At 34.2% G+C, this 16,692-nt stretch overlaps 1 long non-coding RNA gene across 1 annotated transcript; it reads right to left on the reverse strand.

Moving 5' to 3' along the window:
- Positions 1–4,166: 4,166 nt before the first annotated feature.
- On the reverse strand, positions 4,167–14,365 carry LOC130464310 (uncharacterized). Its single transcript, XR_008924690.1, has 5 exons — positions 13,802–14,365; positions 7,131–7,273; positions 6,412–6,502; positions 4,916–5,044; positions 4,167–4,428 (listed from the first exon to the last, which is right to left on the reverse strand). It is a non-coding gene; the product is annotated as an uncharacterized lncRNA (long non-coding RNA).
- Positions 14,366–16,692: the final 2,327 nt, after the last annotated feature.

Genomic DNA, 16,692 nt, shown 5'->3' on the forward strand with positions numbered 1-16,692 from the left:
AATAATAAATACTTCCTCGTAATAAACTTAGCCCATTGCTCACGAACCACTTCAATTTCCTCACTAGCATAAGGCGCATTCCTTAGAGTATAGACCTTTACAAAAACAAAAATTTGATGGGAGCATTAGATTAAATGCAAATTAAATGTCACATTTTAACATTCAAGCAACTAATGACAATGTACTAATAGTCTAGAATACGACTCAAGAGTAAGGAAAGTTAAAACTATGCATATTAATCATGTAATAAGAATCAAATGAGTCCTTAGGTTCTTTAGTTCAAAGTTGGGAGCGGAAATGTCATTTTAGCTCTAAATATGACCTATAACGACCCAATGAGCCTTAAATGTGCATAAATAGATTCGAGTGAGTTTTAGAAAGTTAAAACTATGCATATTAATCGTGTATAAGCATCATTCGAGTCCTTGGGTTCTTTAGTTCAAAGTTGGGAGCGAAAATGTCATTTTAGCTCTAAATATGACCTATAACGACACAATGAGCCTTAAATTTGCATAAATAGATTCGAATGAGTTTTAGAAAGTTAAAAATCTGCATATTAATCATGTAATAAGAATCAAATGAGTCCTTAGGTTCTTTAGTTCAAAGTTGGGAGCAGAAATGTCATTTTAGCTCTAAATATGACCTATAACGACCCAATGAGCCTTAAATTTGCATAAATAGATTCGAATGAGTTTTAGAAAGTTAAAACTCTGCATATTAATCATGTAATAAGAATCAAATGAGTCCTTAGGTTCTTTAGTCCAAAGTTGGGAGCGGAAATGTCATTTTAGCTCTAAATATGACCTATAACGATCCAATGAGCCTTAAATGTGCATAAATAGATTGGAATGAGTTTTAGAAAGTTAAAAATATTCATATTAATCATGTGATAACTGATATGAATCATTCGAGGCCTTGGGTTCTTTAGTTCAAAGTTGGGAGCGAAAATGTCACTTTAGCCTAAATATGGCCTATAACAACCCAATAAGCCTTAAATGTGCCTAAATAGATTGGAATGACTCTTAAAAACTTAAAACTAAGCATATTAATCATGTAATAAATTTAAAATGAGTCCTTAGGTTCTTTAGTTCAAAGTTAGGAACGAAAATGTCATTTTAGCTTAAATATGACATATAACGACCCAATGAGCCTTAAATGTGCATAAATAGATTTGAATGAGTCTTAGAAAGTTAAAACTATGCATATTAATCATGTAAAAGATTTAAACTGAGTACTTAGGTTCTTTAGTTCAAAGTTGGGAGCGAAAATGTCATTTTAGCTTAAATATGGCCTATAACGACCCAATGAGCCTTAAATGTGCATAAATAGATTGGAATGAGTCTTAGAAAGTTAAAACTATACATACTAAACATGTAATAAGTATAAAACGAGTCCTTAGGTTCTTTAGTTCAAATTTGGGAACGAAAATATTATTTTAGCCTAAATATGACCTATAACAACCCAATGAGCCTTAAATTTGCATAAATAGATTGGAATAAGTTTTGGAAACTTAAAACTAAGAATATTAATCATGTAATAAGTTTGAAATGAGTTCTTAAATTCTTTAGTTCAAAGTTGGGAACGAAAATATCATTTTAGCCTAAATATGAGTTGTTTATAAATGAGATTCTTCACAAATTATTCAATCATGCATATAAAAATAGTTGTGCTAAGAATAACCATCTTTCAATTTGCTCATGATGTGAGTATCAGTATAAATCTGTAGACTCACAGATTTCAGTATAGAAATAAGATCTATAAGAAAAACAGTCTCCCCCCAGCTTGCAAGTTCTCCTAGGGGTGGTTTGATTCAAATGGGAATTAAATTCCTAGGGGAAGTTACTTCCTAGTACCAAACAGAGCGTAAGTTTGTTTAAGAAACTAGAGGTAACAGTCTTCACAATAAGGCTAGACATATCTACTTTTCCTAATTTTTGTTTTAACGTATCAAACTATAGCTGATTTCAAAATATAAACTTGATCAATTGAATTCCCCTAAAGTAAAGCAGAATCCTAACATTTACCCTTATCCCCATATCAGTCAGTCCATGAACAATAACATATACTAGTATTAAAGAACACATTACTCTTTTGATGCGGACTTGGTAGTTTCTCTCAGCAATAATACTATGTATAGAAAAAATGAAACCACTAAAAGAGAAAGGAGCTTGAAGGACAACGGGAATCCTCAAGCATAAACCATGTACTTACAATATTAGTAAGGGAACAGTTATTGCTGCATCCAGTCCCACAAAGTAGCCCAAAACCACCTTCAGAATCCCCCCTCTTTCCTTAGTGTTGATTGCTTTTTGCTCTGTCAGATGGTCTGTTTGAGGTGGTCCTCCCAGGATATCATCTGCACCTTCAGCAGAAGTTGTGAGTCTTGTGACGCATATTTAACCATCTGAGTAGCGGATTCATACATCTAAAAATCCTGAAGAATCAGCATATGTGATGTTGTTTTTTGCAGGTTGATCATCCTCGATCAGTTTGATTTTCAACTTTCGGCCTACAGGAAAAGCAGAAATTCCAGTTCATCAAACCAAGCCATTGCACTAGTGCAGCAACAGAATAGTGTAGACACCTACTTTTGTCCCCATTCCCGAAAGGGAAGGTTCGATGATGAGAACATAAATCTCCACTTGGCAACGCATCTCCTATAAAATAACGAATCTCGATCACCCTTTTCATTTCACCCGAACCTGCTATTTATAGAAACCTGCTAAAAATAGTAACTGCCATAATAAGTAGTTGTTAAAAGTGGCAAGTCATAAAAGATAGAAACCTGTCAGAATTAGGTGTTGCACTCCAACATAAATCCTAAAAGAGATAGAATTTGCAAGAGGAATCCTATTCCTAGTATAATTCGAAAATAAGAGTTACGTATTGATTAAAATCCTAACGAACCTAGAGTTTGTAACGGGCCCAGACGCATTCCGTCATAAAGTTAATACGCACTAAAAGACTTGGATAAGTCTCAAACACTCCGGATTCTAAGAGTCCAAATCTGATAAAGAACTCGGCCCAAACATCATTTTCAACGCCCAACACTGGGCGCTGAAATTGCCTGGATCCCATTTTCAACGCCCAGATCTGGGCGCGGAAATCTTTAACGCCCAGCCCTGGGCGCTGAAATTACTTGGGTACGTGTTCTCTCCCAATTCTTCTTGGATTAGTGCTCTAAAATTCTATCTTTCCACGAACTCTTTTCTATAAATACAGCCCCAAATTCGACGTGAAAGGACAACACACACAACACACAATTCATATTCTGAGTATTGACTCCAACCCCTAAGCCTAAGCCTCACGCTGCGAAATTGATCCCGCGTTCTGTCGCAATCGATCCAAAAATCGAACAGAACGTATCCTGTCCCTTATAGCTGAAGAATAAAGCCCGGAAACTTGAGATTCGTTAAATAAAAGGAGAAATAGCAAAGCCAAAGTGGTTAGTTTTCTGAGAACCATGACACACCTCTCAAGGGTGCGTCGTAATGTGTCCCTTCGCATGATTTAATCGCTTTCCTCGCCCTTTTATAAAACTGTTAAACTATTAATCTGATTGTTCTATCACGCCTAACAAAGATAATATCTTGGGAAATTGAACTATCATGCTAGGTCCCCTAAATCAATCTAAACAAGATAATCGCGATCGATCTAGTATTATGTGTTGCATATTGCTAAAATCAATTCAGATTAGTTTAATAGTTAACGCATGTCCCTTCAATTATTTATGCTGAGCTAGTAAGGATATCCTGCCTCTGGAGTTATCGAAGAGCGAGTACTCCTCTCGGTAGTTACAGTCCCCCGAACTCTCAATCTTTACCTTGCGGGTGTACGTTGAGATATCCCCACACCAGGGATCACAAGGGAACCTATGGCCGTCGTGGTCAAACATAATTGCACTCCCTTTATGTCACGATAACCGGGTTTTGTCAGTTTTTCTCATTGTCGTTAAAAACTGAATGGCGACTCCTATATTACTAGTCAATTGGGTGTAAACTCACAGGAAATCCAATTACACTTGATTTGACAAAAAGAAACGTCACGCCCACGAGGGACGAGGTCACGCATTAGCCTCGTGCTTTTTCAACCCCCTCACAAGTAGCAACAGATCATTCAGCAACAACATTTCACTAGTGCAGCAGCAGTATAATTCAGACAATTTGTTTAATGGAACTATTGTACCTTCAGGGATAATGTCCACTGGACTCAATACATATATGGAACTGAAGAACACTTGAAATTACAAGGCCGAAATTTACTCTACACACAACTCAATGAAGGAATAAGAAAACAAGTTGTTGTAAATTGAGTTGTTCACTTAACTGCCAAATAAATCCGAGCTTTGATGACGAATGGCAAAGATCTTTGAGGATCTAGCAAATCATTCAATGACCTTCGAAGAAGAAATGGAAGATCTCGCAGCCTCTGAGAAAACGAAAGAGAAAATAATTAACAAGATCCAGAAATCAAGAAATGACACAAGCAGAAATATCCATCGATCATAATAACAAGATCCAGATAAGGTGGAATTTGATGTAACAAAGGGTGAATTTCAGTGTTCTTGAATTGGGTTTTATAGTTTTGATGCTTGACTATTTCTGGATTAAGATTTAAGACACCCCCGTTTAGCAGGACAGGGAGAAAGAGAGGGGGAAAGAGAGAGAGCTTGGGTTCTAGACTTTTTTGGACACACTCACAAAGTCACAAATTCAAAAGGTAGATGTGGAAACTACAAAGGCTTGTTATAAGCTGCACAAAGTTACATCTGATCAGCTAAAGTTGCCTGCCGTGAAACGGTGGAAGTTCTATTACATAGAACAAATAGGGAACAGGATTTTTCATCCTCATATAGACATGGAAAATAAGTCATTTGGGTCAAGTTAAACACAAGTTAATAAAAAGCTAAACATACCTTATTAGAGGATTCTGTAATGTAGAACACAATGACTTGATTGCTGTACGAACACGTCCTGATACATTATCCCCAAAATTTGATTTCATTGAAGTGATCCATTCTCCATGATTTGTTTTAAACTCATACCTGATAGAGATTATAGCAAGTCAGAACAATGTACAAGAATCAAATCAACTTATAAATTTATCACCAACAAACCATAACAACTAAGGAACCACAGAACCATAAGAATCAAGAATGAAAACAGTCATCATTATTTTTTCAAACATGCATAAAAGGTGAAGAGAACTAGCTTATTTTTTCAGTCCAATATCTCAAAGTAAAATATAGCATATTTGTCAAAAGTGCATTTCATCTGTACAGAAAGATAAATAGTCTATCACTAGGCTAAGAAGTAAGGTCTCCAGAATTGAATTCAGCAGCTTACAGAAGCTTATCCAAATAAAAGAAGCAATTATGGGATCCCAATAGATTAGCCTTAAGATTTTGAGAGAAAGAGAAGGCTACAGCATTACACATATCAAACCTGGAAACCATCATGTAGAAAGTGCTCAAAATCTTGCACTGTTCCATGCAACTTCAAGTTTCAGTAAATCTTTATTTATCTTTTTGGTATCCTCCTTAAACCACACTAAATTAAATCAATCTTTTGTATTAGTTAGCATTGGCCATGTGGTATATCGGGGCTTAACAACGCTAGGTTCACACCAACTCATCTGCCACATAAGAGGGGAAAAAAGCACTGAATATGATTTCAATTTTTTGTTGTCATTAGTATAAACAAGTATCAAAAAGACACAAAAGCAGTTAGCTAACTTCCCCATAAGACTTAGAAAATATTTCGTAAACATTGACTATCTGATTCATAAGCAGTTAGCTAACTCTCAACTAATTCACACAAGACAACGTGATAATATTCATATTTTAAATAGTCGTTTTCGCTCCCAACTCTCAACTAATTCACACAAGACAACGTGAAAATAGTCATGATTCACACAATTCACACAATAGTCATATTTTGAAAAGCTTCCAGATGAGCAGTGCATCATAATATCAGATTCAATACAGTTAAAATTGATAATTAAAACATTAAACTTGAAACATGCCATTGTATAACAAGGAAGACAAACATTGTAAATACGGAGGGAGTATCCACTGACAAGGTATACTATCTACTGAAACACAAGCTAAATTAAGGATCATCATTACAGGAAGCACCAGAGTAGTTCACACAAGACAACGTAAAGAGAAAATGTTTAAGTCAAATATTTCATTGACCGTATTTACTTTAGAATCTATTTTTAACATTAACTTCAAAGTTCTTTAGTTCTTAATTGCACACCAGCCATCTCCAGATCTCTTATTCTTTCTTAAAACTTATTTCCTTTAGCTCGAGACCCTAGGAATTAAGTCAGACGTCTGAAGTAATTCTAATGATTAAATTTTATATGCACATTCCACTGCAATGAACTCGAGTTAAAGAAAAAACATACCTGAAGATGTGTTGTTGCATGACTTGCATCATGTATCTCCAAGACTTCCATATAAACAAAGGCAGTAAGTCTGGTTCTTAGTACCATCGATCTAGCATGTACATTGAACAGGAATAGGTGTATAAGGAACTGTGATATTCTGTGACCCAGGAGCATAATCAAATAGCTAGTGATCAAGCGTTGTATTTCATACTAGCACATGGTGCCCAAAATTAACTTACTTTCTATCGGTGTGGGCTGTAAAAAATTGTTATTTTATTTTATAAAATGAATTATTATAGTTTAAAATAAATAAACAAAATATTTTAAACAAAATCTCTAAAATATTGTAGGTGGATGGCTTATGTTTGTCTTGTTCTGTTACTGGGGTCAGTTTGAGCTTGTTGGGAGTATGCATAAGCTTTCAATGTTCTACTGTTAAGGTGCAATTAGGTCCTAATAGTGCTTAGGGTTATTGCTAGTGTGTTAAGTCAGTTGGGAGTGAGTTTGTTGGCTACTGTTTGCAGTTGTTAGGTCAACATGGGCCATTGTTGACTTGAGCTGTGTATGGTCTGGTGTCAAAAAGTTAGCAACTTAATTAGTTCATATCTACTAAACAATCAGTATGTCATATAAGAATAATAAAGAACCTCAAACATCCACTAACCTCAATATAATACTAAAAACTATGTAAACCATGTAATAATACAAATCTTGAAGAAGAAAGAAGAGAAGCATACATTCAGCAGCACATTCAGAAGCACATTCAGCACAGGAATGAGTTCCAACTCCAGCAGCATTTCCAACAGCAACAGTCTTATTTAATCATTAAAAACACCATCAATTTCTGAAACCTAATCTCGACGCCTCTCCATTTTCTTTGCTGGTATTGTTAAGAACAATGAACACCCAAATTATCACAAATCTATATTATTGTAGTGAAATTGCAAAGCTATATTCAATCCTGAGACATTAACATCTCAATGAAAGAAGAATTTTAGTAAAGCTGGATTCAATTCTTCTAATAATATGAAGTGAACATCCTAATTCCCATCAAACCAAAAACCATCAAATGACAATATTACTTGATAAGCATGGTATTTCCCAGCTCTAATTGTTCCCTAACTAAAACATTAAGTCTTATTTTATTTCTTTTAACTTCTTCAACGAGATTAAAGGCAAAATGATGGTTAACAAAACTTAAATAGTTCATATCTGCCATAAATTACTATATCATACAAGATTACTAAAACCTCTTAACAGTCAGCAAATCCAACTTCCATTAACACTAAAAATTATGTAAATCTTGAAGAAGAAATAAGAGAAGCATATTGATGCCTATACTTCCATCAGAGGAACAGCAACAGTAGAATATCCTTAAAGAGTAGCATCACCAAAAAGAATCAAGCTCAACCCATATCCCAAAATCTAAGTGCAGAGTTTGCGGATGAAATCCTGATAATTAAGCGTCCTCAAATCCCTAATTCTGAACGAAAGAGGAAAAAAGGAAACCCTAGATTAGTAGATCGTTCCCTCTTTCGATTAAAAAATAAAATGGAGCCAAAACCCTAAAATTTGGGGGAAAATAGTTAATTCAATTTTACAAAAGTTGAATAAGCCGAATCTTAAATTGAATAGAGATATACCTCCGTAGTGCATAAATTCGAAGAAAAACGAGCGGTGGTGGTGGTGGTGAGAAACGCGATTGGTGAGAAAAACGAACCCAATTGGATCTCCAACGAAAGGTGGTGGGACGGTGGTGAACGCGGGCAGAATTCCGAGATTAAAGCGCAAGAAAAGGTGGCGACTGGCGAGGAGGTCAGAACCACCGACGAGGAAGCTATTGACGACGCAGGAAGGTTTTTTTTTTAGGGGACTACGCAGGGAAAGGTAAGGGAAGAAGAAGGGAGTAAAGCGGGAGAAATGAAATTTTAATATTGCAGCGAATAAATTTTTGACCCGGGCTATTGCAGGGGATTTTAAATGTACGCTGCGACAAAAATAGGATATTGCAAGGGGGCTTTTAAAATGTATGCTGCAACAATTTTTTTTGCAGGGAACAATTAATTTGTACGCTGCAACAACCCTTTAAAGGGTTTGACCTGCGTTGACCGACTGGTTGTTAAAGCGTATTAATATATGTACGCTGCAACAAGGGGGCTGCAATAGGGGTTTTTCTACTAGTGATAATTTGTATTGGTACTAACATATTCTGTAGTGGTACTCCAGATTCTGTATTGGTACTGACTTGTGTCCATATGGACACAAGTCACTTGTGACAAAGACTTCCTCGAGGAGGAAAGGGGGCGACATAAATGGTGATGCCAAGTTGGGCTTTTTTGGTTTTTTTTTTTGGTTTTTTTAATGTAGAATAATTCCTCTATTCTTATTTATATGACACAATTGGAGTTTTGACACTATTCACACATGCTTGTGATTTATGCTTAAGAAAAAACATAGTCGTGTGTGATCTTATTAGATTCGTCTCAAAAAATAATTTTCAAATATCAAATTTTATAATTTTTATTTATCCATAATGGAAGATATTAATGTTTGAAATTGTGCATTGGCAAACGTGCCTAAATAATTGTGTCATTTAAAAACTAACGGAGGAAGTATATGATAAGCCACGTGTCATTATAAGGGTGTTGGTTACTTGTCTTTGAAATGATGTTGGTCTTCTTTTTTAAATTCTAGGTATTGATTAGCGATCTTGAAGTAATATGATGAATGTTATCATTAGTTTTAGAGCCCTGTATTTGTTTTGTGCTATATTTTATGCTACCTCGAGTTTGTTGTATCTCAGTATAATGCAAATTTCACTAATTTCCAAGATGTTGTTGATATTCTTAATTAATTTATAAATATGAAAAAATAAATTGACATTTATATATTAATCAGATAATAAGAGAAAACATATATTTATTGATCAATGAAAATTTGGATTTTATTTATACTTCTAATAATGCAATCACTGTGAAGTCTTGAAATGTAAGGAGGGGATTTTCGGAGGAAAATTACTTGGTCCATTTAGTAGATTTTACTTTATTTTAGCACTATAAATATGGATTTAGATGAAAAGGATGAACTACAAGGCATATGCGGCGGAGACGTATAAGATGTCTTTTCTTCTTCCCCGTCTATTACTGACTTACGCGAGTAAATGAAAACCCTATTCAATTCCATATAAATGAATGACTCCTCAATTTTAATTACTAGATGTAAACCCGTGCTATGCACGAGTTTTTTAATTTAACTTTTTGTATTATACTCTCTTCGTATTTTAAAAAGAGATACACTTTGAGCGGCACATAGTTTTAGGAGATTGAGTTGAATTTATTAAAATAAGATGAAAGTGGAGTAGTGGGTAAATTATTTATTATAGTTAAAAGATGATCAATGTGAGTAAGTATATGAACCACAAGAAAGAGAGAAATATTAATATAGTGGGAAGTGGGGACCAAAACATGTCAAAAAAGAAAAGTGTATCTATTTTTTAAAATACAGCCGTTTATGGAAAATGTATCTCTTTTTAAAATACGAAGGGAGTAGTAACTTATAAGTACAATAAGATATATTACAAATTCTATAATAATGTAAATATAAAAGATATATAAAATTATAAATTACGTACGTAACAAATCAACATTTATCTATTGTACTGTATTTCACTTTGTATGAATTGTCATGTCATTTATTTTCTTGCCTTGTCATATATCATTTCCTAATCACAATACCATTATCTAATTTAAGGAAAAATTAATATTAATTTAAGCTATATTTATTACTATTCCTAGTATATATACTCCCACTGTATTTATTTAAGAGATACACTTAACTTTTTCGGCCGTATTTATTTAAGGGATATACTTGCCATTTTTAGTAACTTATCAACCCCACCATCTAATTAAATAATCTATCTAATATATCCTATATCCCACCATCCTATTAAACAAATAATTTCATAACGACATCCCACCCCCACCCCCTAAAATGACATGGTCCCCACTTGTTTTACTTATTAAAATATTTACTCAACCCCATTTGTTCTATTACTTTATTTCATTCAATTCTTCTTTTTAATACCCGTTCCGGTCAAGTGTATCTCTTAAATAAATACGGAGGGAGTAGTGTATTGAGGAAGAGTATTTTGTCATATTACGGAGTATAACTTTGGTCAATAGCTATAATATTTTTTCAAAACAATTTACTCCTATAAATCTAACATGTCCATTGACATTTTCTCCAATCCCATTCCCATTGATTTAAATTTATAAAGAGTATAAAAACTTTATCATATTTGAATTTTTTTGTTATGGATAACATTAAGTTAAATATTTCATCTTTAGGAACATTACTACTCTGTAGTGTGTATGTAGTAAAAGGTTAATTAAGTATTAAAAATGGGCTCTAGTGAATTATGATAAAGATATTAGTTACATTCTACACTATTTATCAACAAATTTTAGCTATATTCTATGGTGAAACTTTATCATGATATAATTCATGACAAATGGTTAAGGTTTCAAACTTAAGAAGCTAAGTTGGTGAAGTTTTGGTAAGGAATGGTACATTGTTAAGTATAAGTGTGACATAACCACAAAAACCACGCATCAACACTCGTTAGCATCGTTGGTCTTTGATGCTTTACGACATTCCCTTAAATCGGGGATATCATACAAAATACTGAGCTCATAGGGACAGGTCACTCTAATACTACAATAGCTCTGGAAAATATTATAAACCAAACAAAGCCAAAGTTTGGAAGGTAAAATAATTACTTGAAAGAATTTGGGTTTTTCTACGTTGTACCCTTGTGGTTCATTGATTTTTACGTTGTACCCAAACGTTTTAAAATTTACACATTATACCCTTGTATTTGCAAAAGTTACTCATTTTTATCCTTGTCGCCAATCCAATGTTAAAATATTTTGTTGTATTTTTAAGAAAATCAAGATTTTCAATGTTAGCGTTGGTTTAACAACAAACATAAAGTTGACTATAATATAGAAAAACTTTTGTTTGCTTAAAAAGTCAACAACTTTTTAAACGTTGGATTAACAATAAGAATAAGGTTGACTATATTTTACAAGTACAGGGGTACAATATGGAAGATTTTAAATGCATGGTACAACGTATAAATCAAAGAAATATAAGGGTACAACGTAGAAAAACCCAAAGTATTTAGTTACAACTTACAACAATAAAACAAATCGTACAATTATCTCCCAAAGCAAGGGCTTCGGTACACACTACACACCTATTGCCTTATTTCTTCAATTTACATTGAAACAAAAAAAAACATATGCTAATACAGCCTACCTACCTATCTCCTCCCATTACATAACAGATGCTCCGAAATCATACTATATGGATGGCATGAAATATTAATCGAAAGATTGGTGTGGGAAGGATTGAAGATGATCTTCAAGTGTAATAGATGATGTAGTATCAGGTGAAATAGTAATACCACCGTTGCAAATTTTGTAAGCAATGGTACTTCTCCTCCGGGTTTAAGGTCCTTGGTCTTCACGATTAGAATTCTGTTTCACTTCGGCTTTGATGGGGTATATATCACGGTTGACAGAAAGATATAAATGTAGAGGTGTATTGTTGTTTAGTACTCTACAATCACTATTGTACTCTTTAGAACATTTGTTCATCTGTTTCTATTCTTCTGAAGAGCTTATAGTATACTCTTTGTTTAGAACTGTGAGAATGATTTTGCCTGCCTTTCTCATTGATTGGTATTGTTAATATACAAGCTGTACAACTAAATCATAGGCTAGAATCTAGGAATATCTTTGACAGAATATTTGTAACGTATACTAACCTTAACTACCAAATCTTTGACTAAAATAATTTACATTTATTTACATAGTCTAATACTCCCGTAACGGAAGGTGGACGAACGGTAAGACTGTCCCGAAAACATCAAAAAGTACGCGCAGAAGACCTTTGGTGAAGATATTTGCAATTTGATAACGGGGTATAAGAACATGAAATATTTTAACGTTGCGGCAAACTGTTGTTGAAAGTATTTTATAATTAAGCTGTTGATGTTTCACGTAACTCAAATGCATCCTGAATTTCCTGGATCTAACAGTCATATTCACTTTTGTAGTTCTTGGTGATATTTTTATATAAGCTTCTGGCATACTTGGTTACTCTATCTCTTAATTTCACGTATTTTCAATCATGCATTGATGCATATTATAGCCTTAAATTTGAATTAAATGCTTATACTTAGGTGTGATCCTTGAAGTATCATGTCTCGTTTCCTTCTAATTGTCCGTCATCCTAAGAGTGAAGGGTACGTAAGTCAATATTTACTATACCTAATCTTATGAGCCTGCTGTATAAGTTGTTATGAGTTGTGACAAAACTTTTTGATGGATTTTCGAGTCTTTTATGACTTATATATTCCTACGTTTCATATGAACCAAATAAGTGCATGATCATTCTTTATGGGTTTTTGAGCTAAATTGTTTTTGTTATGTTAGAATTCACTGGATCATTTTTAGATAACAGGGCTTAAGATTTACAACATACAGTGGCGGAGCCAGGATTTCACGGATGGTGGGTCACCATTCTACGCCGCGCACCATACAATCATAAATCAATGTTTAAATTAAAAAAAAAACATTACTACTTAAAAAAAAAAAAATTGTTCACTTGCTTGAGGGAGGATTTTGTGGAGGAGGAGGGGGATTTTGTGGAGGAAGATGATCTTGTGTAGGAGGATGATCTTGTTGAGGAGACGTTTTTTTAAGAAAAAAACTAGAAATATCCTGTGTTTTCTTCCTTTTCATTATGAAAATTAAGTCACAAATACAATCAAGTACTTAACATTGAAACAATATATAAATCCTAAATCAACAAATTCCTAAATCAACAAATTCCTAAATCAACTATTTAAATATCAAAATCAACAAATTCCTAATTCCTCAAAAAATCAATAATTCCTCAACAATTTAATTCAATTCAATTCCTCACAAATTCAATTCAATTCTTAATTCCTCAACAATTCAATTAAATTCAATTCAACAATTCAATTCAATTCCTAATTCCTCAACAATTCAATTCAATTCAACAATTCAATTCAATTAAATTGAACAATTCAATTAAATTCAATTCAACAATTCAATTCAATTCCTAATTCCTCAACAATTTAATTCAATTCAATTAAATTCAACAATTCAATTAAATTCAATTCAACAATTCAATTCCTCACAAATTCCCAAATATCACAATTCACAAAGTCACAAATATCACAATTCACAAACAATAGGTAAATAATCCAAATTCACAAATCAAAATTTAATTATTATCGATAGTTTAAATTTTATAGGTTTAATAATTAAAAATTTAATGTTTAATAATTAAAATTATACAATTTAAACGGTTATACCTCAAAACTCAAATCACGAGCCTAGGCAGAAGCAAGCACTGCTCGACGGCGGCTCCTCCTCGAGTCCTCGCCTCCTCCGCTCGTCCGTCGGTGCTTGGCTAGTCGCTGCTCCTCAGCTCCTCCTCTTCCTCGGTGCTCGACGAGTCGATGCTGCTCGGTTCTTCTTCGCCGCGACCACGGACTGACTCGGTTCTGCTGCGGATGAGCGGATCTGGGTTCGGTCTTCGGTGGTCGGAACTCGGATGACCTGGTGGAGTGGTGGGCGGTGGCTGGTGGGCCGGTTGCGGCCTGCGTGAGTCGTGACTGCGTCGAAGAGAGGGGAGTCAGGGATTAGGTTTTGTGTTTTGATTTGGCTTTTCCAACTTCCACAGAGGGATTGGAGCGCGTAATTTTTTTTTCAATTTTTTTTTTTAAAATATTAGTGGGTCACGTGATCTAGGTTGCCCAAGCCTAGGTCCGCCACTGACAACATATGTAATATGTCATAAGTTTTAGAGCATCTAGTATTTTCGTATATTTAGAACGTATGGTCCTAACCCTCTTGTTTACACAATATTTACTTTTTAGAACATATTAACCATTATTTAGAACATAAAAACCATTATTTAGACCATAAAGTTTAAGTTTTAGAACATGACTAAAAAATGATTAAAATATTATCTTCTCTATTTAATTTGTCTTTGATTTGTTGATTGTCTAACCCAAAATTTTATGTTCTTAATAAAATGCATGCTCCTAACCCCCAAAAATTCTACATGATCGGTGTGTCATTATCGGACACTTCTTAACTGTTCTGCAAATTTTGTTTTGTAGTTTTGGATGTGGCGCCTCAAATGCGAGATTTCAGGTAGTAGATGTTCGCTCCAATACCAATCTTAAAGGAAATCTGGGCAGAAAATGGCAACATACAAGTTATCAAGTTTGATTTTTAGAACATTTGTTATCAAGGTTTAGAACGTACACAACAATTTTTGGAACAAGAAGTTTAAGTTTTTAGAACATAGACTGTTGACCCTAAAGTTTTGATGATGACAAAGCAAACTCCTGACATTTGGTTAAGTTATGTTGCATAATAGGTTCCGAGATCCTTAGAGGGATAATGCTAAGTTAAGGAGATCCTGAGTTGGATAAACTAAGCAACGTGGAATATAAGCAAGTAATTGATCCATGTCAGACACTACATTGAAGAAATAATCATTAAGCGAGTTTACAAAGGCAAGATCTTTAGGCGAGTTCCTAAGGCGAGATCCTCATATACTATGTGGATCCTCGACGTTCAGAAGAAAGAACAAATTGGGAAGTCTTCGAGTGAAGCTTCTAAAGGTGCAACATGAAAACTACAACATATGAGTTTATGTTTTAGGATTTATGTAAGTATTTAATAAAGTTTAAACATAATTTGGAATGAAAGGGACATAAGTATTTTGGTACGTTTTAAATAAAATATATTAACTGTAATTATAAAAGAGTTTTAAGTTAGAAAATCTTTTTAATAAATAAAATGAATTTAATTAATAAATGTAAACATAGGATTCTGATTTTATTCTCCTTGTTTCTCAATCAAAAGATTTTCCATGTTCCTTGAAACTCTCCCACGTATTTCCGTTTAAACGTGCATTTAGTGTTTTGAATTGGTCTCCCCTGTTTCTCTCCAACTATGCCCATGTTACTGAGCAGTAACTGTTAGTGGGTAGTTGAGGAGAACATGAGTACCCAACCCTAGGTAAAACTCTCATATAAAAGGAAAAGAGTTTTTGCTTTTCAAAACACACAACTGATCTTTGCAAAATATATCTTAAAGAGCTTAGACGTTTTAAAAGAGAATCAGTTTTTCAAAAGAGTGTCCCTTGAGTTCCTTATTACTTTAAGCTTTATTACGTACTAGAGTTTTATATCAAATTGTATTTTGGGTTTAAGGGTTGAGTGATCCTTAATTGACTTAGAGTTAAGTCAAAGAGAAAAAGAGCGACTTAGAGTTAAGTAAAAGAGAAAAAGAGCGACTTAGAGTTAAGTCAGAGAGAGAAAGAGGAGCACAGTAATCAAAGGGGATTGCTGTGGGGAACTCGTGTTCGAGAGGAACTCGAGTTAAAGAGCGTATTTGTAATAGAGTTATTGCATTAATACAAAAGAGTAGTGAGGTTCTTCTTGATTAGGATCAAGAAGGTTCCTCCGTTTTATATCTTTCTCCGCTTATTGTTCTCAGTCTCTTTATTGTTTAAATTCCGCAAGAAACTTACCCAAGTTCCCAAGAAACAATTCACCCCCCCCTCTTGTCAAGTGTTCCTACTGAACTATCACTTGGTATCAGAGCAGGATCTCACAAAAATACAAGAAACCCTGTTGAGAAAAAGTTCCTGGAAAGTGTAAACGGTTACGAGAAACTCGAGGAAGGTTATTCCACTCAAAGACCTCATAAGTTCAACGGGAAATTCTATACCTACTGGAAGAACAGGATGGAGATCTATATCAAGGCTGAGAACTATCAAGTCTGGCGAGTCATAGAAGTCGGTGATTTCGTGGTAACAATGACCAATGCTCAAAATGAGGTAGTTCCTAAACCCATGTCTGAATTTACTAAGGAAGATTTTGAGAAATTTGAAATCAACGCAATGGCTGTGAAAATCTTGCATTACGGCCTTGGACCTCACGAACATAACAGAGTTATGGGGTGCAAGAGCGCAAAGCAAATCTGGGATCTCCTTCAAATAACTCATGAAGGAACTAATGAGGTCAAACGTTCAAAAATTGATTTATTAATGTCTAAGTATGAACGTTTTGAAATGCAACCAAGAGAAACAATACAGGAAACGTTTACTCGTTTCACTAATATTACTAATGAACTAGTTTCTCTTGGAAGAAATGTTCCCTCTGATGAACAGGTTAGGAAGATC

This window comes from Spinacia oleracea, chromosome 6, assembly GCF_020520425.1.
Source record: "Spinacia oleracea cultivar Varoflay chromosome 6, BTI_SOV_V1, whole genome shotgun sequence".
Lineage (NCBI taxonomy): Eukaryota > Viridiplantae > Streptophyta > Magnoliopsida > Caryophyllales > Amaranthaceae > Spinacia > Spinacia oleracea.